Source organism: Ciconia boyciana, chromosome 1, assembly GCF_034638445.1.
Source record: "Ciconia boyciana chromosome 1, ASM3463844v1, whole genome shotgun sequence".
NCBI lineage: Eukaryota > Metazoa > Chordata > Aves > Ciconiiformes > Ciconiidae > Ciconia > Ciconia boyciana.
In genome coordinates this window covers 79,263,845-79,290,631 of record NC_132934.1, presented here as the reverse complement: position 1 = coordinate 79,290,631, position 26,787 = coordinate 79,263,845, and the positions used below count along the sequence as shown (strand labels likewise).

The window sequence follows — 26,787 nt, the reverse complement described above, 5'->3', positions numbered from 1 at the left end:
TTTGCCTTGCATATAATGAAAGCTTGTGCAAACAAAGATAAATGATGAGTCTTTCTTGTTTCTTTATGCTTTTTTCTAATGGAATTGGATCTCCGGGCTTTACTGTGGTGTAAAAATGTTACAGGGCCAAATAAAGTGTTGTGGCAGAGAAACTGTAAACAAGACAGAAAAAAACCCAAAATCTAAATGCCTGTGAGATTGCATTCACTGAAAAGCTGTTGTCAGCTCATGTTTGGCCATACCATGTTTGAATGAAAAGAAAGACTCACGGGAATAGAAATACTACTATTGCTTTCTCTTACTGAAATTGGAAAAGGGAAAAACTCTGTTGGGTGGTAAGAACGTAGAAATGCTTCCTTTCCACTGGTGTTTGAACACATATCCACAATAGCTCATCACGAGAAATCCTGCTGTGTAACTTCGGGATGATCACACAAGTAATAGGACAGTATTGCACCTCTCTTCTACCGGATGAAGGCTTGAAAGGAAAACCTCAGGAGAACCACTTAGCTTGTTAAACTGAGGGGCTGATCCTGGCTATGGAGATTTGCCTGTGTATGTCTATACCTGTGTGGAAATAGCTTATATGAGTGCCTCGGATGTTCAGTTTTTATAGACAGGGAAGGGAGCTGAACTTTTAGCCGAGAACATTGCAGTTTGCCAAGCTGTTATGCCTTTCTCGTGGGTGCAGTGTCCTGCAGGTGGATAAGTGCCATAGATCTCTCTGCCCAGGCCAGCTGTGAGCATGATGCACCTTCAGCTGCAGTGGTTGTGGGACACTGTGGCAATTTTAATGCAGGGAGAATCTGTTTTGTGGTGGCTATTTCTGAGCACAGTTGCTGAATATCAGGTCCTGCTGGCACTCCCCTTGCTAATCCCCAAGCGCTGCAGAGTTGCAAAGTGGGACCCCTCTCAGGATTAGAGATTGCAAATTCAGGTTGCCATAGGGACATTTAAATTGTCACAGCATCTGACCAGTTTTTTTAAATCTATACATATTCTTATTTAAAGTTTGGGAGGAACATATTGGGAAGCTTCCTTAAGGCCTAGGAGACAGAGAATCTCTGTGCTATAAATCTCCACTTTTACATATTGAAGGATTTTCCAAGATCATAATTTCATTATGTGCTGCACGTTGCCTGATATATAACATTGTCACTCCCAGTGAATGAGTGCTCTTTTTCCCTTTTCTGTGATTTATTACTAGGGAAGTAAATAGTTTAAATACTTCTCTTAGGAAGAACACTGACCTTTTGGGGTGGTGCTCAGTAGGAATTGTAGATGAACAGAAGGTTATCAGGTGTAATCCTATGGCTTAAATTTATGCATGTCTGGACTGCACTAGCAAATGCTGTTGCAGGGCATGCAGCATAGTTAGCATAGCCATAATCCAGCTATGCTGGGCACTTTACGTCAGCACAGCAGACATAAAGGCTTTTCCTTGAGTTCAGTACTCATGATAGTAGTCACAGTCTCATATGGGTTCAGGTGGCTCTCACAGAGGTTTTGTCTGCTCTTTGTGCCTGGGTGCTGTTATTCAAAACAGTCCCAACGATCCAACCTGTGGCACATCACCTTTTGGGTAGCGTACCCACAGCTGGTTTTATACTAGTGGTGTTTCTTTTTGTAATGGCCAAATGCTTTTCAGCTGTGTCAGTAGGTTAAACCTCTTGTGAGTTTTTCTGAGTTCTCTTGAAATCAGCTGGCAAAGACTTTGACCATGTTAAATTCTGGGTTTTCCCTGAGTGCTGTTAACCCCTCAACAATAAAATGGGACTCCCTGGGTCATAATTTGGGTGACCTGTCTCCTTTTGTGTATTTCCTTTAAGTGAGCCCCTACTCCCCAGCCTAAGGTTGAAGTTGCTATTTTTGCTGACACTGGGTTTTGTTGAGAGGAATTGCTTTATTTAAGGAATATCACATGAGCATTTGGATAAGTATTGTCCAAAAATGTAAATCCCCTTGCATGGGATTTTCCATATTGTGCTGTTTGTGTAATGTAGATAATACAGCAAATCTGACATTGCGCTTCAAAATAATGACTCATGCATGACTCCCTACCAAGCTGCTTAGAGGGGAGGATGATGCCTCTCCGAGAAGAAACCTTGGCTGGATGTTAGTGTCGTCCAGTTGTGCAGAATATTACACTAGTGTTGTGTGCAAAGCTCACCCTGAAATGCCATTTGTTAGAACATTTCTCTGGCAAAATAGTTCTCTTCCTGGGGGAATGACAGACTTGCTGTCTGTCTCCTCAGCCAGGCTGCGTGTAAGGCTCTGAAGTTACCTTTTTGGCCAAAGCCCTGAACTGGGAGGGTTTTATTTTTGGTTGTGCCTGAAACTACTGTGTAATGTTGTCAGATGCTTAATTTCCCTGTGTCCTTCTGTCCTCCAGTGACAAATTGCTCTGCCTTTGGTGTAGCACAGTGTGCTTGGGTGGAGGTGTGACTTTGTGCATACTGGAACTTATAATGAGTAAGAAAAAATAAATAGGTAGATCTGAATAATGTCTTGAACCGTGGCTGACTGGTAATGGAGATGTGTAGCCAGGCGAAAGGTGGAAAAGTTGTAAGGATCCTGAGAAGCAGGTGGCTGCCCCGTGGGCTGCAGGAAATCCCAGTAAACAAGCAGTTGAAAACTGCTGCCACCAAGCACTGAAGGTCTGTAATGGTGGTGGTCACAGGTGCTGGTGGAGAGGCCAGACCCTGCAGAAGGGTGGATAGTCTTATCAGTAATGAAGTGTTTCTTCTGTTTGGTTTCCTGGTAGTAAAGGAGTTGTTCTCGTATTTGACCAACTGTTGATGAGAGGAGGGTGTACTTGGCATAGGGACAGCAGAAGGAGGAATGTTCATCCTCAAAGTCTGAGGATTGCTTGGACTTGTTTGCGCAGCAGTGCACCTCAGGGCTTGTCATGTGAGTAAAGACAGTGGGATGATTCATGTGCCAAATCGTCTTGATGAATAAATCCTGGAAATAAATAGGTCTCTAGCCTTAGAGAGAAGGAAAGGTGAGGTGGCATACAGTAAGTGCTCGTGCATGTGAGTGTTATGAAAATATGATGGAAACATAAAGACCCAAGTGGGAAAACGTGGGTAGAAGGATGAAGAACGGTGGAAGAAATTTTTGGAAAGCAAAAGAGGTTAAAATGAAGAATTAAAAAGAAGAATGAATAATTTGGATTTGAAAGTACAGATTCAGGCCTTAACTCTATCATAGTGTAATAACTTTTAATTAAATTATAATATGCAAGAAGGATATGTTTGCTTCTGAAACTTTGAAGAAAGTGTAGCCACTGAGTAGGTGGACGTGTCTGCTGAGAATTTGCTGCAGTACAGAACTGGTTTGACAGGAGTAGCTTTCGTGCAGAAACAAAACGTATCCTTCATTCATGGTTCTTCCTCAAGTTAGTTCAGTGAGTTGTTCAGTCAAAGGTGAGAAACTACGAAAGCTAGGAAGCTTTGTTTTCTTTTGATCTATGAATAACAAGAAGGTATGAAAATAACATCTGTCCTAACAAAAACTTGAGGGACGTATACAACCAAATTCACTAACTACGGGTAATGTCCCCTGTGATGAGTTAGTTTCATATGCAAATATGTTGATAAATTTACTTCCTTTTCATTCAACACATTTAGAAGGATTTAATTTGAGTTTAAAATAAAGGTTTTATTACTTGTACCTTAATATTTGTACAAGTTCTTTTGTCCTATTTATAAAACATTTTGCAGCTAACGAATATGAAATGTTCAATAGAAAATGAATAGTCAAATACTGAAGAGAAAAAAAAAGATACTGATGTAAGTAACTTATAAATAGTAAAATTAAAAATTTTTATGGAGTAGCTTCCTAATCAGTAAAAAAATTTAAAAAAATCACAGCGTTCAAGACAGAAAGAATCTGTATTTCTTTCCAGGAACAGTTCTAGAAAGTACAAATGCAAAGCCAGATCAGAACAGATTATTTAAATCAGAGTTGAAGTAGGTACTTTGAAGTCAAAGTGATTTAACCAGCTCACTCTGGGTATTGAAACTCAGATTTGTGTTGGAGAAAGATGAGCAAATAGCAAAAATTTCAGTGTGAAAATGGGTATAAGGTGATTATTTTTTTTTAGAAGTAGGAAGGGGAGGGTGATTTTAAAGCTGCTTTTTTTTTTTTCCTGGTATAGAAAACTGTCTGGGAGAAAATTCTGAAATCAAGTGTGCACATAGACATTTGATGTGTAGTTGAGTGCTTGGATAGGGTGGTGTAGGAGAAACCCCAGCTGGAGCCAATTCTGAGACCCAGTGGGTTTGGTCATGGGATGGGAATGTGTTTCTGCTTGTCCAGCAGCCCTGTGTGCAGAACTGATGGGGTGAGGGATGTGCTCGCTAGGTCCTGCGAGGGGTCTGTCTTGCTCTCTATTCCAGAGAGGCCCAGGGGCAAGGAGCAGGGCTGGCCGCGCTAGAGAACAGAGGGTGGGAAAGAGGAACTTGTGGTACTGATCTGGGATGGGCCTCAGCAAATACTACTCATGCGAGGAGTACTGTTTGTACTCCAAGGACGTCAGACTCGGGCAAGTCCAATGGAGGGTAATTTTGGGTGCTTGTATCAGAGCTGGAGCGAGTAATTTTAAAACCAGGGTGCAGCACCTACTTTTAAGGTAATGTCTCTTGCTGTAATGCATCACTGAGAACAAAGTAGTTGAAGGCGGCTGCTGGGAAATTTATTTTCTGGCAGGGCTGTGCTAGGTGGCATGCTTTTTGTTGATGAGATTTCTTTCTGTTGGTATCACAGAGCAGAAGAGAGGCTGTGATTTTGTTGTGGTGTGTTTCTGTGCTGTGGTGGTGGGGACTGAGAGGGGGACAAATGAGAATCTCACACTGGGACTGGGAGGCCTTGTGATGTTGGGATAGGATTCTGTAGGATTACAGACAGAGGCAAATAATGATCTTTAATATTAAGGCTGAAGAGAAAATAACTGGTGTCAGCAGGAGTATTGAGATCTTGTGCCCTAGGATCCCATCCTGCCACTTCTGCAGTCAAGCATAGGATATTTAGGAGTATTCGTGTAGGATCAAGTCACAGAGAATGGCAATCTGGGGTAAACTCTAGGGCTGCAGCCCTCCAGGGTAAATAGCCTTTTTTTTTTTAAATGGTGGTTCATTTAAAATTCCATTTTCATTGTTTATTAGAACCTTGTTCATGCTGTTGTCAGGCTTTCCATTACACACCAGTGTTTTCAGGGGATTTGTAATTTGCCTATGAAGGTTAGTTTCTGTCAGGAGCTTGACAGACATCATCCCAGATCAATAATATAATGTGGTCTTTCTTTTATTACAGCTTTTACATATTTTTTGAGCAGTTGAGTTATTAGTTTATTCTTTCTTTTTAATGGAGATGAAGCTTTATGGGATTTTCATGTCCTGCTCAAGAGTACAAATGTTCAAATTATAAGAGTAAAACTGGAGATGCTGAAGTAAGGAGGCAAGATTTTTAAAAAAATATATAAAAAAACCCCACCCAAACCCCACCCCAACAAAAAAAACCAAACTACCCTTCAGAACATTGTTGCCCCAACTAAATAAGCAGTTTTGTTTTTAAAACAAGGCATGCTGCTCTTCATTTTTGGATGCTAGCAGAAGTTGCTGGATACCCAGTTTTTTTAAAATGAGAGTCCCTCAGGGCTGAATTATGAATCTGTAAGCCTGACAGTGGGAATAGCCAGGGTACTTTAAAACACCCATCTCTTATGTATGTAATACTGTAGTTCTAGTTGATACCTTAACTGTTTGGTTTTGCTGTTCTAGCAGTATACTCTCTAAATCTTTAATAGGGTACTAGTTGCAAATCCATTTTGAAGTCTGGGTTCTGTTTTTAACTTTAAGATGGATGGGATGTCTGTCTTGGGGATTAAAATACAGCTTACCTTTACAGTTCAGGATGGATCTTCTAAGGATTTAACAGTATATCTGGTTGGATTCTTTCCAAAGAAAAGAAAAATTGGATTTTCTGAAGGATGAAGCATGTTGGTCTCCCTTCTCATCGTCTGTGTTCAGGATGATGATCAATAGAAAAAGCTCAGAGGATGCAAACTTTTCAACAGTTGAAATACACTGTGTCTTATGTTCCAGCTACATTTCGGGAAAAACAAAGCCCTGCAATTAAATAGTTAGTAATGATTGTTGCATCTACTTGTCCTTGTAAATGGGCTAAGTAGCATCAGGGTAGCAGCTCACGGACATTGAAAGTATTACCATGAAGTGAATGACAAGGTGTAAGGAGAAAGTCTGTACAAAATCAATTCATGGTCTCAGGAGCCCACTGAATAGTGAAGCTACTTTCTTCCAGTTGGTATTCAAAAGAATGTGAAACAAGCTACTTTTGGTCTGTTTGCAGCTCCTTGGGCTAAGCAGGGTGAATCAAGGTTGCTCTTTTTTTGTGTGTGTGATCCCAAATAATGTATTGATTACTTTTCTTGATGCAGGAAATAAAATACAGTCAGGATACAGAAACATCAGATACAGCATCATACTGCTCCTGTAGAGGAGTTGCAGTAACCTGGGCACACTTCAGTCAACAGAACTACTGTTGAAGTTAATCAGATGCAGCAACAGTCTGAAGTAATTTTTTTTTCCTGAATTCTTACTGTTTAAGACATGAATACTACACCTATGGATTTATAGGGTTTTCTGCAATCCCATTTTAGAAATAAGGCTTTAAAACTGAAGTTCTTGTCATTTTGGTTTGCCTGGTCTCTAGTACTGTAGTACTGACTATGTGCTAGTACTACGCAGAAGTTGAACCCTGAAAACAATAGTATTCTTTATCTTCCTTCTCTGGGGGTTTCTTAAACATATTTCATTAGGGATCTCAAAGTTAAATCCCTTTGAGGTGAATGTACTGTTTTGCAGGCAGATAGGATGTTGTGACATGAAGAGCGATTCCTTTTGGGGCTGTGTCCTTCCTGCCAGCACAGAATGAGGAAATGGCTACTGGTATTTAGTCTGTATCTGGTGTTTCAAAATATTCTTTGCATAATTTTCTTTCTTACAACTGGATCTGTCAGAAAGCATAGCACATGGCAGGCAATCAATAGTCCTTCATGTTAGGCCCACTTTTGAAGCATTCCAGGGTGTTTCCAGGTACAATGGTGTGCTGGATGTTCAGAAGTGCATTTAAGGCCACCTAATCTGTTGGACTGTGTCTGGTTTCCCTCATGGGAAATTGCATTATTGGACTTTCTGTCTCTCCCCTTTAACCAGGATGTGCTCAGTGAGTCGGGCTGAGGCTGCCCTTGGTTTTAATGCTAGTGTTGGGGTGATGAAAACCTTTATGGCTCAATAGCGACCTAGCTTTTTGTAAGCTACCACGCAGAGGACAGAGGCCCTATATTCAGTAATTGCCAGAGGCTCCCTCCATGCCTGGATTCTGAGTTTCAGGAAATTTGCATTAGGTGTTGCTACCACTTTATCAATCCATTGGGGCTGCAGCATGTATTCTGCGGGAAGATTGGCAGCACTTAGCCTTTGAACACTTGGGAGGTGTTTCCCTTGATCAAATGGATGTGGAAGATGTATTACTTCTGATTATATCTGGAAGTAATATAGATAGTTTTAGCTCCAATCTCTGTTTGCATGTCTAACTACCAAGCTTGGATAAAAAAGAAATGAGTTGGGAATTCTTGGTCCTGTCTCACAGGGCTCCATGTGATCAGCAGGAACTTCAGAGATGGATTAAAATGCCAGTGGAGCTTGAGCTGTCTTTGCACTATGAAGAGTTTGATTTAATTGCCTTGAGATGCTGAAACATCATCAAGGTGAGGGAAGTGTTTTGAAATGTATTTATAGTGTTCTGCTAAGAGTCGTGAAAGACTTCACCAGATTTGGTTTTCAGAGAACAAATACAGGAGTTCTTGAATGTGTAGCAATGTTATATTTTCAATAAGGAGTACGTTTACTTACCTGCCTTAAACTTACCTGCCTTGAGAGGTGGATTTTAAATTTCCACAAAACTCAGCACTCCATAATAATACACAGGATGTTTAGTGTGATTTAAGTAATCAGTCCTAAGGAGGTGAGTTTATTGCCTCATAAGGGTTGCTTCTGCTTAGTTATTGCCTGAGCTCATCACTTCAGAAACAAAGCAGCAAGCTCATCGCTTGGAGATAAGGCTCTTTGTGAGCCCAGTGGCTTCCTAAATAATCATGATCTAGCTTTTTATATACTTCATAGGAATGCTTAAATACTTAATTTTCTTGGTTTTAATGAGAAGTTTAATTCTGCCTAAATAATTAAGAACTGAATGGATGACCCATGTTTTTCATAACAAGGGTGACTAAACTCTAGTCAAAGCGTTATGTGAATTGTTAGTAGGCCATGTTATATGTGAATAAAGGGGAACTAATTTCCTCTTCTTTGATCTTTGATATTACAAGCATAGATTACATTATGCTGTGTTCTTTAGTCAGACTCATCAGATTCATACTGGATTGTGTTTCATAAGCAACTTTTTTTCCTTTCAGTTAAAAAAAGAAACAAAAGATGTAAAGGTGTACATGAGGTGCTTCAGGGATGCAAGTGCTTTAAAAATGTTCCAGGATCAGAATAATTATCATGAAATTTTTCACTTTATTGTGTTCAGCAATGTCAGGCTAACTCGTTTATACACACACGTGTATATATATTTAATTCAATGCATTGATCCTATGACAAGATAAAACTACTTTTTTTATGGAAGAATGATGCCTTTAGTACTCGTTCCATGTTTGAGTGTGCCTAGTTGCTCCTAGAAGCCAATGGGGAAAAAGTGATTGTAAGCCCAAGATGAAAAAGTAAAAAAACAGGCAAAATGTAAGATCCAAAGTATGCTGTTTGCTACTTTTAAAATTTTGCTGTTTTGAATTTATTTCTAAAATAACATTTCTAGGTTTCTCCAATATAAAGAGATTTAACAGTTTGGACTTGCTTGGAATCCTGTCTTGAAGCTCACTCTAATGTTTTGCTCTGAGGCTTTATGATTTGGCTTTTGTAGATGGTACTAACGATGTAGGTGTTGCACTCTGAGAAGGCTGGTGTCCTGTTCCTGGAAGCTGTGCAATCCTCTGCACAAGAGGCAGTTTGCCTTACATCCTTACTGTAGCATGGCCAGGAGCACCACCTTCAGCTAGTGATATTTTACTGTCATGAAAACTTTCAGGTGTTGTCAGGGTATAGAAGACTGTCATCCATCTGATGCTTGCTTGAGACTTTGAGTCCTTAGTCAACCTGAGGTTTTATCATTCCTAGTTCTTTTTACTAGATGTTTCTGGCACTACAGGAGGGGGAGGAATGAGTCACTCTCTAAGCTTGAACACAGTTGAAGTCTATAACCCTGTATGCATGCACTGAGGAGGGATATACCAACCATTAATGCTGAACTTAAGAGATCTGGATTTAGTGTCTGCTCTTCTGTGGATTTCTTCTGTGATTCTGGGCAAGTTGCTGGCACTCTTTGCACCTGTGTTCCCCATCTGCTATTGGGAAATAATAAGCTGTTACCTCAGAGGGAAAACTCTCCTATGGTTGACAACTCTACTAATATTTTAGGGACAAAGGGTGAGTGGGATCTGAGAGCTCCCTCTGTAAGCAACATCCCGGAGGAGTGGAACAGCATAGCCACAGTGGAGTTCACCAGGGAAAGCGTGGGTCTGTCCAGCATGGACTGTCCTTTTCAGTCCTGAGCTCCTTGGTTTGTCAAAAAGATTGAGCAAATGGGAATAGCAAGGAAGACGGAAGACTGACAGTTCATATATTGCAGTGTTAAGTGATTTAATGGCTTTGTTTCCCATCTGAACAAAATGAATGCCTATAAATAACATACACTTTGCTTTATTAAGAAAAACAGTAAACACAGAGTTGTCTGTGGGGGTTTTGGGTCAAAACTTGAATTCTGAGGTCCTTTCCAACCTGAATTATTCCATGTACCTGCCAGAGATAAAGAAAACTCCAGGTTCACATTTTTCATCCTGTATTGTTCTGAATGGGGCAAAAGGGGGAAATCAAGTGTAGGCATGTCCTTCCTCTTTTTACTTGTCCTGGCAAGAAACTTTAAAAGAAATCACAAATGTTTCTTCTTCAGCAAAATGCTGTGAAAAATGCAGCAATTAAAAATGTAATGCTTACCTTGTACTTGTTTGTCACTGTCTCTTAAACCTGAGGTTGAGGACGTTTTCTAAAATTTATAGAAAACAAAAGGACAGAGGGGGAAATTGGAGTTTCTGTGACTGTATCTGAAGCCTTTATGTGTCTCTTCAGATCTAAGATCTATGCTTCAGTGCTTTGATGATTGAATGGAAGAATATTAAGATTTATATTCTTCAAAACTCTAGTGGCAACATCAAAAGGTAGTAAACTATGTAATCAAAATCACAGGGGAGGGTGTTCATAAGCCCAGTGGTGGGGAAAAGCAGAAAAAGACATTGCTTTGTGCTTTTGCTGAAGAATTTTCTAAATAAGACCTTTCTTTCTCAACTCACATGTTCCTACTTGAGACCTTGTAACTGTCATGAGATAGAGGTAGTGATTTCTCAACAGATAAAGGTTTTGACACTTTTGGGTTTTATAAACCATATTTCTTAACTATTTTTTAGTCTGGAGGGAGTGGCTGGTTGAAGGTGATGTGGGAGAGAGACCTAGGAAGGGGAGGGAGGGCAGAAGAAACAGAGCTGAAGTGTCAAACCATAATCATGTTGCAAGGTGGAGGCAAAAAGCTAGGAAGTCTTTTAAATATTTAGTCCAATATCATATTCCTTGGGCCATGTCACTGTAGTACACCCATGTGTAAGCCTTCCAGATCTGTAGGATTTTGTAGCTGTGCAAGTCACTTCTTTGGAGGAGAAATTGGAGTAGTGATGCTGGTTACAAATGGAAAGGGATGGCATGTTTTCAGCAGCTAATGTGTTAATGGTAGGCTAAATCTCCATTTATTAAACTAAATAGTAGCTTTGCAGTAGTTGCTCTCTGTCTTAAGGAGTAGGGTGCTGCTGGCTTTAGGGCAGTTGTTTTGGATTCTTTCTGACTGAACTTAGTATGTCACAGATGTTACTAAAATTCCTTCTTTTTTTTTTCCTTTCTCTCTTTTAACCAATAATGACCATTTCCCCAGAGAGCCAATTTTTCTTGTTTTCAATTGTTCTGTTGTGGACTAAATTAAAATCTTGTGCTTTACTTGGGGCTGTCAAGGAACGATACCTTTCCTCACACATACAAGAAGCCTGCAGCACAAAAGGCTGGTGTGCCATCAAGGGGATTGATGGTCTCCAGATCTGGAGTTCTGCAAGCTACATGCAGTGCCTACAGGCTGGCCTTGGACTCGTTTCTTGCCCCTTTGATGGTTTCACAGTGAGTGATAAGCTGTAAGAGGAAACATTTTTCTTCCTTATATGAATGTGGTTTGTTTAAAGAGAGGGGCCTGCTTTTGCAGTAAGAGGAGGTTTCACTGGGATGTATGTGAGTGGGCAGACATGCTTCATTTTTATTTTTAGCTAAACAACTATATTTATTACCTTAGAAGCCTGTGTTAATGATAATGGAAATGCTAAAGGGAGTGCTGCCTAATTAACTGAAGTATCTAGGCACTGGCAAAGATATTCAATTTGTTGGACATAACATTAAGTACCACTTTGCTTTAGCCTGAAGACTTTAGAAAGCAACCCAAAGTGGGATTTTTTTAAAGGCCTTGTTTTTTTAAGAAGTATCTCCTTCTGTAGATTAGTCGTCTTATGTATGCGTGTCAAGTTGGACACCCAGTTGTGAGATGCAGTGCCAAACAGCTTTGTTTTTTTTCGATCTTGGCCACAAGATGGGTGAAAGTGGTGGTTGTCAGCTTCTAAAAGCAAGTGGGTTTGTGGTCTACAAGGTAAGTGAGAATTACAGCTTGCAGTGTGAAGTTGCCAAGTGCTCACTCAGAAAGCTGCTGCCAATGTTTCTAGTTAGAACAAAGAAACTGAATTTGGAAAATACCAGTGTGTGATAGTAGGCATGTGTAGGAAATAGCTCTGCTTCCCTGCAAACTGCTGTTGTAAAAATTACTCCTTCCTTCTGCCATCATGGAGCCCTCAGCAAAGATAAGATGCTAGGGGAGGTACATACATTAAAACATCAGTAACAACCACACACTAGGTAGTTTTGTAAGGCTGCAGTTCTTCCACAATGCCATTTGCTTGTTTTACCTGATCTACCACAATAGTCTCTCAGATAGTGCTTTGGGAGTGGTATTTATTAAGTGTGAAAATAGAGACATTGGATGTCACAAATTTACAGGACTAGCAGTCTTTGATCAGAGTGATTGCTTTGGCAGAGAACAAAAATAGCATGTATATGTGGCATTGAAAATGCACATTTGTCCTGTTACAGACAAGTTTCTGCACTCCAGCTGTGCCAGCATGATTCATAAGTTACCAAGTGATCTTCCCAGATTGGATTTAGGTCTTAGAAAATTTGGGACTGTTGCTGGTAGATCCTAGAAGCAGCAGTAGGGAATGTGTAACCATTTGTCCTTCCTCCACTGGGTTTTAAGTGATTGCATCCAGTGGAATCAAGGTTGCCTCTGTTACAGGAGGATGGTTACACCTGCACTAAATTCCCACAGTTATGTCAGTTAGGAAACATAGAAGCTTTTTGCATTAGTTTCTTATGTGAAAGGCATAACTAGGTGATTCCTGTGGTGTTATCCTCATGAATAAATTAAATCTGTGGAAGTGATGCTTCAGTCCTTCATGGAATTGCACATGGGTTTGAGCGAGGTTTGGATGCAGCTTCTGGGGAACTGAACTACCACGTGCTATGGGAGGCTGAAGTACAGCAAAGTAGCTGATGACTGTTGGATGAAAATGAGTTTATTATTTCTGTGCACTAAAGTTAACTGTATCCTGTCAATTGTGTTGACCCTTGCTATGATTAGATATTTAAAGTAAACTGGCAGATGCCTGTAAGGTGCTGTTTCGATTTGGTATTTCATACTGACATATGATATTTAAGTATTTCTCTCTAAATGTAACATCTAGGGTTGCTCTGTCTCGGAAAATATTTCTCAAATTATTTACGGTTCAGTTTGAATGCCACTTTTTCAAAGTGGATATCTGTAGATGGTGCACAGTGGTTTATGCTTTTAAATCCTGTGGGCTTTGATTCCATGTTAAGTATTAACTAAAATGATGGTTTCCACCATGTATGTAGTAATAGAAGAGAGAAGACTGACAGGAAGAGGCGTGAACTTTAAGAATATGTTTTACAGTTGGTTTTTTTTTCTAGAGGAGTTTGTGTTTGTGTTCTCAGCCATGATGATATGCAGCAATCTTCTGCTGTGGGAGAAGAACAAGTGCAAATGGAAATGGAGAATTGAAACAAATGTGGATGAGAGAAAGTAAGGTCTCCCTGACCTTCCTCTTCTGAGTAATACAGAAACCATCCCAAGAAAAATTAAGGAGAAAACCACAGTGCCTAGGGTCCAAGCACTGAGATTTCTTGATGCTTTTGTGTAAGCGAACAGTTGTTTTCCTTTGATATTATCATTACTTGCATGAAATAAAGTAACAAAAAAGCAAGATTTTTTTTTTTCCAGGATGGGAGGAATCAAAAGAGGGTCCAAATTTGAGGAAGCTCTAAAACTCCAGCCAAACTTTGTGGCTAGTTTTCAAACTCAGGCGTATTCAGTTATACCCTTCTCTGTCACTGTTAGTGGTCTTCCAAAATACTGCACAAAGATTTTGTATGTCCATTGCATTTTGGCAGCCAGCATCAAATGCATTTACAGTGCTGTAGTATATGATATTATGTGGCTGTCATGTAAAAATAGGCAGTCACCTTAATATTTGTGTTGCTAAGTACAGGTATTCATAGGTTTAGAATATACTTTAGCATGAGTTGCAGGATCAGCCAAGTTGTTCTCTTCACGTGACTTCCACAAAAATGTTTTGAGGACTTAAAAAAATACATGAACTCGTGCTAGACCTCTACAAAGGTCATTCTGTGTTCCTCTCAGTGGGAGAAAACAAAGTGAAAACAAATATGATAAAAGTGATCAAAGTGGCAGGTGGTATGCGATGTTTACAAAGCAGAAATTAAAGCGTACCAGAAACTGAAGTTTTCTGAGGTGATCAGAAGTACTTTAGAAAGCAGTTGAGGATGTAGATAAGATGCGTTATTGGTCTCTAGAATGGTGAGGTGAGTACTGGGCAGAAAATCTTAGTTTGATAAGAAAATAGGAAGAAGAAAAAAAAACCAAACAGCAAAACTACAAGAGCATGCTTAACAAATCTAGTATTTGAACCACAGTGTCCTTTCTCTCACAAGGTAACAGCTCTTCATGGGAGTTGTTCTACTGGTTTTTTGCTCTTTTCTGTACAAGGAGGTGCTCAATTTGACCTTAAAAAAGCAATTCAGTCCGTGAAAGAACTTCTCTTTGTGTTGTGTATTGTTCTCCTTTCATTGTACATTATAGATGTGCTTAAAGCCTCATTCAGGATAACTTCTGTGAATCACTTCTCTCTTGGGTGAAATTCAATAAAACAGGAAATAGCAGAAAAGAATGGTTTGAATTCAGAAACAGCTGTACAAGATCTTAAGAGTAAGGAGGCAACTGAGAAATGTGTTGGTTGATTGCTCTTTGGTTCCAGGGCCGTTCCTCAGGTGGGTGGAATTGTTTCCGTTGCTGAAGCAGTGGGCTTTTATGAATTTAATCTTGGAAAATGAAAACATATTCAATATTGAGCTTTCCTTTTTGTAACACAGCAAAAGAGCCCTAACATATTGTTGATAGAGGTGTTCAAACCAAAGAACTCTGGCCTGAATTTCCTTAATACAAAGCTGTGCAATTTCATACTATGGTTCTATTTTAGGTGTTGCCTGTGTGGGCTCTGTTATACCCTCTTCTAGGCCTGTTAATGTGTCCTGTTGTACAAGAGCACATTTGAAATCTTGATCGTTGTTGCTGGCTGTGGATGAGGGTAGATTCTTTCTTCTAGTTGTGCTAGAGCTCTGCAATGAGAAGATTTGAAGAGCAGGGAAGAAGAGGAGATGGTTTTGTTGAAAGGCATGTATGTGCCCAAAAAGTGGTTGTATTAGAAACTCTGCCACTGGGTTTAGTTCATTTACAAACATTGTGTTCACAGAACAAGTTGGTATTACCTGGTTTTGGAGCTGTAATAGTTCCATAATAGTTCCTCTGTTCAATGCAGTCAAAAGAGGAAGTCAGGTGTTAGAAGTTATGAGGGAAGGGGTAGAAATCAGTGTTTTGCCACAGAATGATTCCATGGCATATGCTCATCTTTAATACTATAGACATGAAAAGGTTCAAAGAAGCGCAGCAGAGGTGCTATGGGGATGGCTTCCATACAGGGGATGTTTAACTGGTAGGCTAGAACTTATCAATGTGGAAAAAGGATCTTGTGTGCAATGGAGACTTGTAAAGTGGGTGGCGTGAATACAGTGTATAGGCAGTAATTGCTCACTGTATTGTCCTGTGAAGAAAGCCATTGCGTAAAATTGGAAATTGGTAGGTAACAAAAAAAACCACCAAACCCAAAACACACAATGTATGGCAAAAGCTGTGGGGTTCATGGTCACAGAGAGTTGTAGGTTGTAAAAGCTTATGTGGGTCCAAGGAGAGCATGAACAGGTGAGTACAACAGAGATGCAGTGGGAGCTGCCACATACACAGGTCTCTGGCACAGAAGGTCACTGACCTGGGAACCATTGGGAGCTCTGAGGGTACTGAGGAGAAAGGTAATGTATTCCTGCCTCTGTTGTCTATTCCTCCCTGTCCATCTACGTTGCCTACTGTTTAAGGCATGGTACTGGGATAAACAACCTTTGGTCTTGACTCACAGTTCTCACGTGCTGATTTTGTATTCCTTGGAATTGAAAGAAAAATGTTCTCCAAGGGATTTCCTCATCAGGAATGTCCTGTAATAGCATTTCACTAGGTAATGGCTTAATACAGAAAGAATTTGAAGTATTTCTTCTTTAATTTCATACTTTACAGTTCTCAGTTACCTGAATTTAGCTTCTTTGTGCTATTTCTATGCTGTTCTTGTAGTAACTTTGTAGAGTTACTGGATACATAACTTTGATCATTAAACACAATGTAAGAAATTGTGCCACAGAATAATACCCCAGTGCTAATCCCAAGCAGCTAATAACAGATAACAAAAATAAGCTCTTTTCTGTCACTGTTTAATTAACCAAGGCAGATAAAGGTACTGGCATGGAGCTGGTTTAGGAAGAGGTTAAACTGCAATTTTGTTGTGTCTTGTCAGTACACCCAAAGAGGTAGTTCTAGACAGTTGATGACAAATTATGTTGATAACACGTGTCTAAATAGATCTTTGGTATCTTTCCTATGTTTCCACTGATGCTCTTAGGCTCATCTATGCTTATGCTGCTTTGGAGTCATAATCTACAAAACTGAGAGCATTTTTGACAAAGAATAGCTTAAAGCATGTCTTTCTCTAACTACAAATGAAATATTTGGAGGATTTTTTTTTTTATGAACTGATCTGTCTCCCTGACAGGAAGAAAATATTGCCTCATCCTGACAGATGGAATAGAGTCAAGCAGGGCTGCTAAGTGACTTACTCAAACCAAAAGAGTTGGTAACAGGGGGAGACAACACTCTTCTGGTGGTTTTTGACTTGAGCTTTTTTCTGGAATGCTAACTTTTTCAGTAAAATCTTGGATTCATATAAAGGGCAGCATGCTGCATTCAATCCCTCCATTAATGTGTTTATGAGGTTTGTTTGAAGTCCATGGATTTATTTTTTTTTTGGTCAACTTTGCAAAAGTTGAATTTTCAGTAATGTTATGCAGGCAATCCTGAAAGTGAGATCATCTAAGTTTTCATGCCCCCTGTACAAAACGGGATAATTTGGGAATGCTTCTTTTTGAACTTAGTGTCTAAGTATGTGAAAGAGCTCCTCCAAAATGGTCAGGGGCTATGGTTATAGCTATCTGACTCTGCTCCCCACTGTTTTATCTCCTTCTGATTAGAGTCTTTTCTCTTATGATTTAGGTGTGTAGAAGTGTTGTGCCTTTATTCCCCTCGCTTCGCTACTGAGAAAGTACTGAAACTTTTGGGCCTTAAAATAAATGTTGAAAAAGACCCTTCAGTTGCTGAGTTGTTAAGCCCTGCTCTCTGCTTTGCCCTCTACTTTGTATTCCTTCCCTGGGGAGGTTTGGAAGGCCAGAACCTCTTTTGGTTGCCTTTTTTTTTTTTCCTTCCTTGGGGTCTTTCCCAGGTGACCTAGAGCCACCTCTTACACTTTTTTTTTTATCCCAAAGTACTGTATTTTGTTGTTGAAAACCTGCTGAGACCTTCCCTTTCCCAAACTGAGTGCTGCAAATGGTAGAATTGGTACTTGTGTTTCAGGATTTTCTTTGCCCTTTGCCCTCCTCTTCCCTTTCCAAAAGTCTTTGAGCCTAGTAGTAACATTGGGGCTGAATTAAGTCTTTAAATGCATTAGACATGCGTTAACGGTTTGTATCTTTGACTAGAAGTGCTATCACTGTGTTCTTATACACAGTATTAATGTACAGTATCTGGAAAGACTGCATGGTATTATATTAATGAATCTAGATGCTGTGGTCTGGTATAATTTCTGTCTAGATGCACAGAAGGGAGGCAGTTTCTGTTGGAGGAGGAGAAGAGGTTAAAACAGTAGGAGCTGCAGGAAAAGGTAGGTGAACAGACTGTAGGTTTTCGAGATGGTTGTAGGATAGCAAGATCAACTTCTTTAACTTCAGTAAAAACATTATTTAAACATAAAAAGCAAAATAACTCAAAAGACAGCACCTGACGTACAAGCTTAATGTAGGAATTACTTTTCTAGTGATAAACATTTAAATGGAATAATTACGACAACCTCTAAAAAAATTTGCTCTAGAAGTCAGGATAATAGTTATACCTGGTAATAGGTATATATAATTTGGTGCCTGGACTATATTTAAGCACTTTTATACAAAATCAGCAGGAAGTGGTGGAATAAATGTATTACCACTTTTTCTGTTCTTTGTACAAAGTATTTATTTTGCAAAAGTCTGCAAAGAGAAGGAAGTCAGTGCTTTCTCTGTGTTTGGTAGATCATCACGGATACTGTTAATAAATCAGAAATAACTGACAGATCAACAACCTAAATGTCTCCTTTCTGCTAATGCGGTACTGAGTCAGATGAGAGCAGCTTCATGGAAGAACTGTGCTCCGATCTCTCAGCATTGATTGTGTCTGCACTCCTCTTCCTGCTTGCCAGTGGCTAATTAGGAGGTAGAAAGAAAGACCCAAAATATATTACAGAAATACTATAATTACATTTATTAGGAAATCTGTGTACACGTGTTAGATTAGCACGAGCTATCCTTGTCTTTAATTATTTGATTTTGGTAATTCAGTTCTGCAGCCAACCTTCTTGTTAATCAAGGCAGATTTACACAAAACCCTGGCATAATGCTCGAGTACAGGAAGGCAACTGGGGGTAAGGATTTTGGTGTTCCTGCCTCCTTGCCTGTAGCTGCTTCAGGAATGGGATGGGGAGAAGCAGGCTGTGTGGCTGTTGAGCTGTCGAGGAGCAACGTGTTGGCAGTTCCCCTGCAGAGCCTGCAGAAGAGTCCCTTGCCATGCTTGGGTAGCCAGGCCGGTTGTCGTGATCCCCCAGTCACTTGCAGGGGCTTTCCCAAAGGCTTCTAGCAAGAGCCAGAAATGTCTCTAAAATAGGGGTCTCTAAGGGATTTGATGGAGGATGGCAGCGTAGGGAAACTTGTGTGATAAAACTCAGCGTGACGTCTTACAGAAGGGGAAGCCAATGCTGCTTTACCAAATCTCTCATCAGGTTTGTTCTATGCGTGCCTGTGTTAGGCTCCCACAGTCAGTGGCACTGAGGCCGAGGCAGGGATCGCTTGTGTGTGACGGGAGAAGGGATGCCACCTGCCAGGTCCTTCCCTTGTCTCTTGGCTGGTGGCGCAGGACTAGCTTTTGGGCCAGTTGGGCCCATGGGTACTTTGTGTTTGTTTTTCCAGGTGGATTCTGTGGTTCGTACAGGTGAGTTCAGGCTTCACCCTCGCCCTGCACCAGAGGCCTTGAACAGAGAGTTTCTTCGCTGCGCCTCTGTTTCCGTGGTGCTTCTGGGTAGACATTGCCCGTGGGACTTCCCTTCCTGGCCAGGCGTGGCCGGAACTGGCGGCGGGGTTCAGAAGGTGTTGGGGAGGTTATGGCGGGAGCTGTGTGCTCTCGGGAGCCTGTCCAGGGGCCATGGAGGCAGGGGGTCTCCAAGGAGAGGCCGTGGAGAAGGGTCTGGCTGGCAACCCCCGGGTCCCGCGGCCCGGGCCTGAGGCCGTGCCGGTGGCCAGTGTCACCGTGCTCACTTGCATGTGGAACCCCATTGGCTGCTTGCGGCATTTCCCAGGAGCCTTTGCTCCCTGGCGCATCATCGGCGGGGCTGGTGTGTCACAGGGGCCTGGGCTGTGACGTCGGGAGCTGCTGGCCGTTGCTCGCACTCCTAGAGCGACCGCGGAGGTGGGAGGAGGCGAGAGAGGCGGCTCTCTGGTTCCCCCAGCCCAGGAGCTGGAGGAGCGCTTCCCTGTGTCCTGTGGCGTTGCCGGCATGGCGTCTGCGTCTCTGAGTGGCCTGGGTAGCCATGCTGCATAGAGAAGGGCAGAGAAACAGCCGCCCCAAGCAAGTCCGGTTCCAGCTCCCCACCAGGGACTGGCGGGGTGGCGCTAGTGGGAGCGGAGAGAGGCTGCTGCCACCGAGGTCTCAGCCCAGCGGGTCTGTTGACTGGTTCCCCGTGTGTCTTGGTGGAGCATGGGCAGATTGGCAAGGATGGCCAGCCACCTGTCAGGCAGAATTGGTGGAGGAGACTTCTCGCTCATCTGCGGGGATGGAACAAGCCCTGTAGAGTGAAGACAGTCCCCCTGGCGCATACAACCCCCTTGGCAAAGACAGTGCCCTGGGCGAAGGAAACACCTTTTGCAGAGCCTGTTTGTTCTAGCTTCGATTTGTTTTCTTTGTGTCTAGTTTTTGAATGTATCTAATTTCACCTTTAAAAAAAAGTACATTTTATTTATTACATGACTTGAGCAGAGAAACACTTCTTTGCCTACTGTGAAACTTGTGTTGTGGTACCTGTTGTATTCATCTCTGTGTTAAAGAACGAATAAAAGAAATTTCTCAGCCAAAAAGCCTGGCCAAATCTTTAAAATCAGCATGGTGGGGGAAAGGTGGCAGCCCATCTACTGAGAGCAGAGCAGAGCTTTTTCAGGTGCACTGTTAGGGAGGAGCTGTGAGAACAAAGTGGTGGGAATAACCCTAGCTTGGTTTTGAAGGGAGTTGCTTTGTGAAAATCAGTCTTCAGGGAAGTGATCTTATTTGCAGTAATTCACTCAGTGTCGTATTCAAACCAAGAATTTTAGAACAGCACTGGGTGTTTTTGTTGTTTTTTGTTTTTAACTAATTTGCAGGTCTAGCTTTGGGCAACTGATCATTTCAAGTGATGGTTCTGAGTTGATGCACGGTAGCGGAGAAATGGCAATTTTATGATTCGTAAAACCAATGAGCGATGGTGGTGGGCAGAAGAGAAGGATGACAGGCCAAGCAGGGACCAGCAGCGTGGTAGCTGTGCTTCCTGCTCTTGGGCATGGCCTGGGCTGTGGGAGCAGGAAGGAGGAGGGCAGCGCTCCCTCGCTGGGTCCCGCTGGTGACCGAGACAGGTCCTGCCGCTGTTGGGGTGGGTTGGGTGGGACTGTCCTGGACCAGAGCCCCCCCACACGCAGGTCATCTGCTTCAGGCAGTTGGTGAAGGCAGGGGCTTCCTGAACTTATCTCCCCTGAGCACTTGGTTTGACCAGTCGGTCTCCTCTGGTGTCTTTGGAGGCCCTTCCCCCAGCTTGGCTTGCCACGGCTTGTGCTTATATTGGAGGTGTCTGGCCTAGATGTCACATGAGTCATCTCACCAGACAGACCCGTGTACTGCATCTGGCTCGGGTGGAGTTAACTTTCTTCATAGCAGCCTGCATGGTGCTGTATTTCAGACTGGGGACTAAAATAGGGTTTCCAATGTGCATTTCTACTTCAAAAGGTCTGTAAAATGTTACAACTTGGTTAAGTGCAGTATCCCCGATAACCGAGTTTGCTTGTACAGCTATTGACTGAAATTAATGTATATGGGTTAAAGTCAACATGTGTGGGTTGAAATTGTTACTTTTACTTTTGAAAACGTATGGCTTTTTCATCCTTTCTGATAGATTTAGAGATGCCGCATAAGCAGCGTCCTTGGGATGTTACATCGAGCTCGGTGTGCTTCGCCTGGTTCTTTTTGAGTTCAGGCCAGGAGACTTTGAAGTTTCCCTACCCGGGGGTATCCCCGGCGCGGGGAGCAGCCGGAGCCGTGCCCCTACCCGGGTTATCCCCGGGGTTATCCCCGGCGGGGCGGGGACGGTGCCGCCGGGCCGCTGTCCCTGGTGCTGCCGCTGCCGGGCCGCCCTGCAGGCCAGGCTCCGGGGGGACCTGGCCAGGCTTCAAGCAGATTTTCTAGTGCTTGGCTTTCCTACCTCCTCTCTTACCTGAGGATAAAGTGTTTGGTGAGAATGGGGTGGCAAAGGGGAGATGATACGTTTTCTAAACTGTTTTGTTCAAGTACAGATGATGATGGTAAACTTACTTTAAACTGTTTTATAGAACTCTCCTCGTTGCTATGTCATGTGTTTTCTACAGTGATTTCATGCAATTGTTTATGAAGCTTTTAATGCAACTTATCTCAGGTTTTGAAACAGTTTTGCCATTATTGTTGAGAACCTAAGTGCCTGTGATGCCTTGAGCCACAGGGACAGAGAGGATTGGCAGCCTGAGCAGGAAAAGATGTAGATGGCATCATGTGACACTGTATCATTCCTGTCTGGTGGGACAGAGCACTGGAAAATCTCTGGTGGCAGGTGGATGCACAGATCGGAGGGGAACATGTGTGCTCAAGCATGCCAGTTCATGGCCGTTCTTTGTGGAGTTTTGGGAGGCTGGAGGGACCTGGCAGGGCTTCTAATGTGATGTCTAGGGAGTGAATAAAAGAATCTGGTCTCAAAGAGGAGGAGATGGGGGGATGTTGAAAATCACCTGAAGGCTGAAAAAAAGACAATTGGTGCACTTTTTTTGATTAGGCAGTTTCTGCTTTTTCAGACACTTAGTCTTTATGCTGCTGCGTGGAGCAACATAAGAAAACCCTTTTGAGTTCTTCCATATCTGCTTATCTGTAGTGGTACTCTCTGCTGATCTCCTTTCTGTTTACCTCCATGAGGTTCTTTAGTCCCTGAAGCTAATGAAAAGGAGGAAGGAAGCTCATCTTCCCAGACTCCAGAGGAGGAAAGGGGGCCAATTGCTTTCTCACTTTTGTTAGGAGAGAGGGGACAACTTCTTCCCATTCTAATTCTCTCCAGATAATTTGATTGGTATCAAGCCACAAACTTGGTAAGAGGTCACTGATGCTGTGGGATGACTTTCTGAATTTGTAACTACACAGCTTTATAGCACAGTGTGTAGGTATGGATTTCCTTGAAAACAATACTTGCTTGATTGCAGCCAGGTTACACACCCTTTTATGGATTTCTTGGCTCATCTACAGCTGTTTTCTGGATACGTATTAAGCTAGAGATCTCGGTTTTTCTTGCTGGGATAATATTGAGTCTATTTTATTAGCTTAGGACCTTTAATTTGCTGTCTTTTCTGTGAGCTCTAGAAGGCAGTTCTCCCCCGTAAGTACTACTCATCTGTGAGATTACTGGCTTGGGCTTCTAGGAAACAAATACCTGGAATTAATGTGAAAAGACATGTAGTAGATGATCAGCAGACTCATGCTGAGAGGATTTGAGAGGCTGCCAGCCCCAGCTGTGTCCACCCTTCTGTCTGCTGGAGATGATTGGCTCCATAGCAGAGGTTGCAGAATGGTCACTGCGTTTGTTCCTCAGGTGCTCACAGCCTGGCAGACTTAAAAGAAAAAAAAAACAACAAATCAATGTTAGTTCATGTTAATACTCTGAACTACAGCTGTTGAGGTGCAAATTCAACACCTGTTCTGCTGTTCCTGCTCCAAAGGCAGTAATTTATGGTAGAAGAAGGAACCATTAGCCATAGATGACAACCTTTGAATTTTTTCCAACAGAAATTGTATAAGTGTATTTGGAGTTGCCTTGTGCGCATCCATGGTGGAAAAGTGATACTTTCATGTGTTCCCTCCTATCCACAGGCTACTTGTGCTAGTGTTCAGGTTTTGAACTTTAGTTCATCCCAGGAAAAAATTTGTGATCCAAATAGTGCACTAAGCTATTTTCAGTAAGTGCTGTGCTAGAGGAAAGCTGTGTTTTTTCTTCCACTTTTCTTCATTACATATTTTAGTCAAGAGGTTCATCTAACTGTACAAAATTCTAACATATGGAAGTGTCTTCCTCCTGGCAATTTATCTTCCTGACACATCAGGTTTAAGAATAACTTTTTTTTTTATTCCAGGTATTACAATTATCCATGTTAATATTTGGAGCAGACATAATTTTGTAATCAGCTCATGATTTATTTTTATTTTTCTTTCTCCAGCTGGGAATCCTCTTTCACAATGATTTCTGCTATTTTCTTTTCTGTATTTTAATTTGACAGAAAATTTCTGACAAATGCTTTTAGTGCTTAAACAGGACAACAATAGTGATGTGCCAGTGATGTGAACGTTAGTCATCTTGACAGCTTGACAACTGATACACTGTGAAGAAAGCTCAGGCTTTTTCCTGCAGAAAGAAATGCATATGTCAAAGGTATCAAGATGTCAGGTTTCCTACACAAAAGAAAGCTGCATGGGAGAGCAGATATGAATTGAGGTTTTTAATTTGTGAAGCACAAGTGCTGAGTCTCAGTGGTAACTCTTTTTTCACCCTCTTCTCCCTTTAGCAAATTGGAAGCTGTTTATCCCTACTCTGTCATACTCCTTTTCTTTCTTCCAATTGCCTTATGTGCCCCAAACACCAGCCACTCACTCAGCTACATCTGCTTAGGTGTATTCTCTAATGGAATGAAGTTCTTGTTTCACCAGAAGCAAGAAAAGTTGGGGTCTTTGTTAGCAAAAACAGAAATAATTCATTTCTCTTGTCTGCTCAGCACATGCCTTTCAGGGAAATGCCTGGCATTTCTAAGCTATGTTGAAAGACTAGAATAATAGTTATGTATTTATGGGTTTTAATACTAAATTCCCCCTTTTTTTTTCTTGCTTTGATCTTTCAGATGTTCTGAATCTTAGTGGTGTTTGGCTAAGAACAATTGACTCGACAAATGCATTCCTTCCACGTAGCCAGAAGTATTTGTGTCAAAATGGCATTCAAAGCCTGATGGTAGATGCCATATTTTCCCCAAAACATGCAAGAATATCTGTGGTTTGGTCCATGGTCTCAGGTGATACAAATACCAGAGGAAGCTGGATGTTGGTATGCACGGAGGGTAAATGAAGGCAGTTTTCACTTTGTGATGGTGCCACAAATCTGGGCTTTATGGGAAGAAAAACCACAAAATGAGGTTAGAAGATATAAGATGAATGTGTTCCCCTTCCTTTTTATTGTTTCTGTTGTACCCTGTTTTGCTTCTTTCACTGAGGGTAAGTTACGCTGGTTCTAGGGCAGCTTATCAGCACAATAGATGTTGCTGTGCACTGTGTCGTCTACTTTTGGTACTTGGTAAAAAGGCTTGTGTTGAGGGCTCTCCCCTGTCAGTTCCCTGCTTGTTGATGTCACCACAGTTTTTATTTTATTCATACTCTGCTTCGTCTTTTCTTGAAGTAGGCCCAGGTAACATTCAAGCAGTGTTCAATAAAATCTCAGTAGGGTTTAGATATCAGAGCAGTTATGCATACTAAGTTTGGAAAGGAAATTTGGTTCTGGCCCAGTCTCACAGCTAGAAGGCTAAAAAGAAAAAGGGAAAAAAAAAAAAAAGAAAAAAGGCAGGAAGGATATCCTTTTGTATCCTTTCCGGCCTGAGTGTGAGGAATTTTAAGATACTGTGAAGAGCTGTAAGAGACTGTGAAGAGCTGGCATGTAATTCTGGTATCACTGTTATGCTGTGAATGGGAAACAGTATTAGCACGTCCTACCAGCCAGTGGCAGACCATGCAAGCATCCCCACGTACACACGCCTTAACTTGGCATGTTGTGCAGTTACTGACATCTACGCAAGTGTCGAGTAGAAAGAGCTGGATGAGGTCTTGAAATAGTATTTTAAAGCTTACAGAATGGGACTAAAGTAGGGATGGGGCACGTTTCAGTTTCATCTTGGTTTTTTTAGTCAGCATAGCTTTCATTGTGTGTATTAGTATACTAGTGGAGAATTCAGAGACCGCTCAAGAAGTACAAAGACTTGAAAAGGAAAAACAAAATTAAAAAACCAGCTGTATGTGTTTTTTCAACTTAAAGAAGCAAAGCTGACCACAAGAGAAAGCATCCCTTACCCCATTTTCCTGAGAGGAAACTGGGCAGCTTCCCAGGATAGCCAAAATAGCCTGCAGCAGAAGCCAAAGCAAAGCATCGGTGAGCGATGCAGTCCTAGCCGTGATGGCAGCTCTCCTTTGTGCTACCCATTGCTTTGAAGTGCTCTTGTTTCTTTCGTTCTGCATGGTTGGTTTTAATGAGAAAGTAAGATTTGAAAGTTAGCAGCTGAAAGTAGATTGGTGTGGTCTTTTGTTAGCATTGGAGAGCAAAATTATAACTGCTACCTTCAGTTAGCTGTTTGCTTTAAAACTAGCTTTTTTTTCTCCTGAAATATATGGATGTAAGGATTTATAAGACATAATCCTATTCTACCAGGATGTTTATATCTATCTTTTTTTTTTTACTGCTTGCTAGCTGTGAGTGCTTTTTTTAAAGAAATGTGCCTGTTTGCTGAAAGAGCTATTTCGTGCATGTCTTCTGCATTACATTTTATAAAACATTCAAGACTTCTCAACTCTAGTTTGATCTTGTGATGTAGGTATTTACTGTTCAGTCGTCACTCCCATTCTCCACATGCGGTTGCAATAAATCACAGTCCATTTGAAATTCCTGGTTTGTAGCCAGAGGAAGTGTATTAAACATAATACATTCAAAAGGTCATTTTTGGTCATTTGCTATAGTGATAATAATTTGCTATAGTGATAATAGTTGTCTGTTATTACCTTCTGTTCTTAAGTGACATATTTTAAGTATGTAGCTACTAGAATAGGGCTAGAATTTACACCAATTCTGCTAATGATGGCAGCTTGCAAAATCTGGCATCACTTGTGGTAGGCTTTGTCTTGGCTCAGTAGATCTGTTAGCATTTCCAGTAACCTTTCCCTTCTTTTGATTTAGTCCTTCATTTTCATCCCAGATGCTTTTGTTTGCATTTAAAAAGAGAAAAAGTTGTTAATTTCTTTTTATGGAAAAAAGCTTAAAATAAATCATATTTAATGGAGAAATTCAGGGCTTTGGAAGGGGAGAAAGTATTAATTTCCAGATTCCATGCATGAATGTGTTCAGGTTTTAAAAGATTATATGCATTTATCTACTCTCTCTTAGCTAGCTGTTTTGATATCCTGATTTTTTCTATTTGTTGTGTGTCTTCCCAGGGAAAAGAAGACATACAATGGGAATTTTGAAATAAAGCCAAGGGATAGAGCAGAGGGAAATGTGTATAATATTAATAACAATAATAATGTCACGTAATAAAATGGCACTTAGAAACCCAAGTCCTTTGAATTTCCATGAAACTTACACCTCAAGTGCTTGCAGGTGCTTGGAAATGGGATCTGGATTTCTAA

The 26,787-nt window shown here is 41.4% G+C and overlaps 1 protein-coding gene and 1 long non-coding RNA gene across 5 annotated transcripts in view; both read left to right on the top strand.

Moving 5' to 3' along the window:
• KIAA0930 (KIAA0930 ortholog) overlaps positions 1–26,787 on the top strand; it is a 75,358-nt gene that overhangs the window by 1,661 nt on the left and 46,910 nt on the right. The window lies entirely within an intron of this gene.
• LOC140649037 (uncharacterized) lies at positions 6,585–13,286 on the top strand. The gene is made up of 3 exons (XR_012041447.1): positions 6,585–6,596; positions 7,675–7,792; positions 13,266–13,286. It is a non-coding gene; the product is annotated as an uncharacterized lncRNA (long non-coding RNA).